Genomic DNA, 5,593 nt, shown 5'->3' with positions numbered 1-5,593 from the left:
TTATTTCAAGAGAACATATTATCATATATAAAATCAAATGAGACAGTGTATCATATTATGTGACATCAAAACCGAATTTCTCAACACTCTATGGACGCTTAGCGTGCATCACATGTTAAACAAGGCTTTAGCAACATTTCAAAATTGGCGCAAAAAAGTTTTAACTTTTTTTAAGTGAGCAAGTCTATTTCTCTCTTGTTGAAAAGTGGGTAGGCAATTATATATATATGAAAAATTACCGTATTGTAAGACAAAAAAGATGCATTTTTTGAAATGCCTTATAAATTTTGAAATCCGCCCGATGTTCAAATTCGTAAATATCTAGCTTTAAAAAGACCATTTTAACTTTCGCATGAGTGAATTTTTTCAAGTTCATGTGATATATTGGTACGCTCTTCGTGTATCGTAAACTCTCACTAAAATGTAGATTCACATGGTTTTTTTGTGGACCTTAGGAAGTTTTCATAACTATATCTGCGATTTTTTTACAACTGAAACTTGTAGAAACTTCACAAATATTCTACTAGATTCACATATATAGTACGAAGTTCACATAAATAAAATTGTGAAGTTCCTTTAACTGAAACCTATAGAAACTTCACAAATATTCTACTAGATTTACATATATAGTACGAAGTTCACATAAATAAAATTGTGAAGTTCCTGTAACTGAAACCCATAGAAACTTTATAAATATTTCACTAAATTCATATATATAGTGCGAAGTTTGCATAAAAAAATCTGTGAACTTTTCGAACATTTGCAAATTGAACATGAGATTCACAATTTTTTTGAAAACTTACTTATGAACCTCCTTATTTTTTTTTTGAATGTTCGTACTAGCATTAAACATGAAACTTCTATATTTATTTAAAAAGTGATGGTTTGCATTTTAGGACTATGTTTGTGGTCCCCAACTCCTTTTTCTCCACTTTCCTTAACAATTTTTCTGACATTTTTTTTCAATGACTTTTTTCGGTGGTACTTCATCAATGACTTGTTAAGTGTTCGGAGTGGTTAGATATTTTGGTAAACACATCGTTAACAATTGAAACAATTATTTTTTGAAATTTTGGCATGAATTTATTTTTTTAACTAAACATTGGCATGGATCAATTACTTTTGACATTATCTTTTGATGTTAAATGAATAAATAAATGTATCTCTAAAAAATGCTTCATATTTTGCATGTTTATGTTGTTTTGGCATTCTGTGCTTGACTGTATCACACTGTCTTGGTGTCACACATATCCTGTGCTCGGCTTATGCTCACAAGGAAGGCCAACAGTGTGGATCCTAGTATATGGTTTCACACAAGATGTCCAGAGTTAGATTAGATGGTATGGGTGTGACAGGAAAGCAATCGATGGTCTATCATGTTGTCCACCATATCCCTTTGCAACAATTTTAGCTCCTATTCTCATGCTTATATTTATTGGAACTATGTTGAGCCCTCTCCTTTTAACCATTCTATTAACCAACCCCTTACAAAGTCCAATCTCTTGATAATTCTAAGGGCGAGTTTTCTGTGGTTGAACCCACCATTGCTTAATATTATCGATAAGACTTTGATCTCATAGCCACCAAAGCTCAAGTCTAAACCTTTTATTGTGCATCCATTGAACACCCACTGAAGTGCAAAGGGCACATGGTTTGATATTGATATGGGCACCATAGTTGCTCAACCATCATGAAGACTCTCCCACTACCCTCTTCTTGAAATAAACCTGTCAAACCTCTGCATACAAAGATTGTTAAGCTTATTAGACCAAGTGAAAAAGCCTCCCAAAATATGTAGGTCTACCATATCCTATTCTTCAATAAAATTGGCAAAATGCCTCATGTTGCTAGTGCACTTTTGTTCTCAGTTGAATTCATATGTATCGAGTAGGTAGTTAAGGTCTCCTATGACAAACCACATGACAAAGTTCATTCGCCTGAGTTCATCAAGCTATTTCCAAAATGACCTTTTTAATGCTGATGTAGAGGGACCAATGCAAGTGTTGTTAGGTCCCTAGATTTTGGTAATTTGAACAATAATGTAATCGAGAACATTTTTCTGTTCACCACTGCACTTCCTAGGCTTCCTTTCCATGTCGCTAAAATTCCTCCTAATCTTTCAATGGAAGGAATGAAATTAAATGAAAACTCCGGTCAATTTTGAACAAGAACCCCAACATCAAGAACTTTTATTTTGTATTTGAAATACATATTATGTTGACTTTATGTTGTTTTATTAAATTTGTAAGTAAAAGTCCCTAATATTTCATGTTATAATGCGCATTGAGAAAGCAAATTGGGAGTAACCTTTAAGAACCTTAGACGGTCCATCTCGATTGACCTTACGAACCAACAGACCCCCCAATTGATGGATCTTTGATAGAATCTCGCATTTAGGGTTGCCCCACACTTTGATCTTAAGCTTGAACACGATTTCTGCTAATGTCATGTTATCTTCGAAAGGGGACCCACTTTGATCCACCAGTGATGCCTATGCTGCATTGGGTTTCTCTCTGATTCCAACCCGGATCTCCCGTAAGTCCAAAATTTCAACTGTAGTTGTGTTCTTGACAACGGTCTAGATCACAAGGGTGGGTCCACTCTGCACGTCCCAATTGCTGCTCCAATTCTAGCGTTGACATGGCATTTGGATTCTGAATTGCAGGGCGGGTCTGCATAAGACCCAATTGGCTTCCCAATACTGAGAGTGATGATTGTGCATGGTCCAACTGGTCCAGAGTGGGCCCCATTGCTCTTAAGTAAATTACGGCCATAAAAGATGAAACCACTTCCATACTGGTGCCCGTCAACATAGGGTATCTTTTTTTTTCAAAACACAAGGTGACGTGTTATACAATCATACCATTTAGGGTTCGAACTTGCAACATCCCAACACAAGGTGACGTGTGGATCGCCGTTGGTAACATATATAGGGTATCTTTGAGAAGCCTTAAAAAACAAAATCCCCACAACAGTTTGGGGCCGATATTATAGGAAGATTTAAAAGTATTAAGCTGGTGGATCGTCAGCCCCCTCCCAACCGTTCCAATGAATCCTGATAGTCCCCCTAATGTTTCTTATTTCCATATTATTAAGCCAGAGCAGGTTATATGTTACCCCCCGAACAGGGTCGGTAGCTACATCTCATGTTCGGGGGTCCCAATGAGTGCCACGTATAAGATGCAGACCGGCTAGTATCCCCATGTGTGTCTGCATCATATAGCATCGTAATTTGGTGTCGTCGCAAAGACTTAAGTACCCTTTACAGCCATTCTTTTCCTCTTCCTGAAACAGACATAAATGCCCTCCATCTAGAAAACGAAAATGGCGGTTCGTGAAAAGGACAAAACTGCCCTCCATCGTGATCGCGCCAAAACTTTCAGCAAAGTTTGCGTATGTAGCAAGCTTTATGTTGTAGGATTTAAATAGTTCAAAACAATCCATTTTCGCCCTAAGCAGAAAAGTCTATCAGAGCATACTTTGCCTTCATTTGTTGTCGCCGGATCATTCGTTTCCTTCATCTGTTGTCGCCGGATCATCTGTTGCCTTCTTCTGTTGCTGCCGAAGCATCCTTTCCTTTGTTCTGCTACCGCCAGAGCATCCGTTTTCGTCTTATGTGTTGTCGCAGCATCGTTGCCACCATCTGTTGTGTATATGTTCTGACTGTTTCTTACTCTATAGTTGGACTATCCAAAATCCTATCGTTTCGGTGAGTTTCGTGTAAGGTTTCGTTATGCAATCTTATCATTGCTTTGAATGTATAAATCGTTATAGTTTGAATTGGCGACGATTTATACATTCAAAGCAATAGCGATGTGTGTTTATTAAGATACCTCGATTTGTACATAAGTTTGCTAAATCTTACAACGATGTGTACTTATGAAGCCAAATATTGCGACGATTTGTAATCATGATGATCGTTTAATGTGTTGTGCAGGTTAGCAATGTCTGCGGCTCATCAGAGAAGAAATACCCATCGTTCTATGGGTTGTGTATTAGAGAAGTGATCCGCCAGTCCCATCTATCTCAGTTTTTTGAAAGGTACCAAAATATACTTAAGATTGAGAATGATAAAGATAGGGAAAAAGTGTTGGAATTGTATTATGCGTAGGATTATCCATCAGATATCGAGGCTACAGACCAAAGGAATAATGCTAAAGAACTAAAGATGCAGAAGAAGGATGATCAAGAGAAGGCAAAACAAAGAAATAAGGAGGAAAATGAAAAGAAAAGGAAAAGGAAGAAGGCAGAGGAGAGGGAAAGGCAAAAAAAGAATGAGGAGGAGAGGGAAAGGCAATTAAACAATCTAAAGGAGGATGCTAAGACGGAAACGCGAAAACTGTTATTGGAGCATATAGCAATGCGAAAGAGGGTAAAGCTACTGAAGGAAGCGGAGGAGAGGCGAAGGCAATTGAATAAGGAGGAGGAAGAGAAGGAACAAAATAAGCTTCAGGATGAGGAAGAAAAGGAAAGGCGAAGGAGGGAGAAGGAGTTTGAGAAAGAAAAGGAAAGGTAAAGGAAGGAGAAAGAATTTGAGGAAGGAAAGGAAAGGCAAAGGAAGGAGAAGGAGGATAAGGAAAAGAAGGAAAGAGAAATGAAGGAGAAGGAGGAGGAGGAAGAAAAAGAAAGAGAAAGGAAGAAGCAGAAGAAGGAAGCAGAGGAAAAAAGGAAACAACATGAGGAAGAGAAAGAAAGGTAGCGGAAGGAAGAGGACGAGGAAAAAAAGGAAAGAGAAAGGAAGGAGAAGGTGGAGGAGGAAGAGAAGGAAAGGGAAATGAAGGAATAAATTGAAAATCAGACGATACCGGTGATGGAGCTAGGGACGGTAAAAGTGGAAAAGCAGTGAGAGGTAGTGGACCAACCAGAAAGGCCTAGGTTGGAGGGATTGGTTGAACAGGAGAAAAGCGCAACCAAGGTAAATAAATATGTCTTGTCTGTGAAGATTTAATACTATGTTTAGCGATTTTTGTATAGCGATTACTGTGTTAGGTATTAATATGTATAACGATTACTGTGATAGTGTGTGTGCAACCAATATTATTTATAATGATTAGTAAAATATTATTTATAAGTAAAATGCTACTAATTTACAATTGGTACGAATAATATGTTATTGTGTGTTATAGGGAGGTCAGAAGAGAAGTAGAGCACCAAGTGAAAAGCGCGGAGGTCAGTGTCAGTGGCATGTAGTTCTGTCGTGATATGGTCAGCTGAGTGCATATCAAAAGGACCGATTACGAAATATGCACTTCGTTGGCCTTTTGGACCAACAATAATTTGAAACTTGCTGGAAGACCATGACCCACTTGGTAAATAAGTGGAATGATAAGACGAACACATTCCAGTTTGATTCTTTTGAGATCACCATGACCCTAGAAGATGTGGCGCGGATAACTGGCCTTAATTGCGTTGGCAGTGTTGTCCTATTATGGGATTCAAACTATAACGCAAGGAAAAAATGCATGGCCCTTCTAGGAATGTTGATGGACGAATGAAGTCAATGTATTTCTTGTGAAATCAATTCCACATCAATGAATGTCTCATCTTTTTGTAATAAATGGGAAGGCCGCTTCGCTACTTGTGCATCTGAAAT

This window comes from Nuphar pumila, chromosome 5, assembly GCF_984573655.1.
Source record: "Nuphar pumila chromosome 5, dmNupPumi1.hap1.1, whole genome shotgun sequence".
Lineage (NCBI taxonomy): Eukaryota > Viridiplantae > Streptophyta > Magnoliopsida > Nymphaeales > Nymphaeaceae > Nuphar > Nuphar pumila.
The sequence above is the reverse complement of the archived record's forward strand: the minus strand, read 5'-3'. Positions refer to the sequence as shown.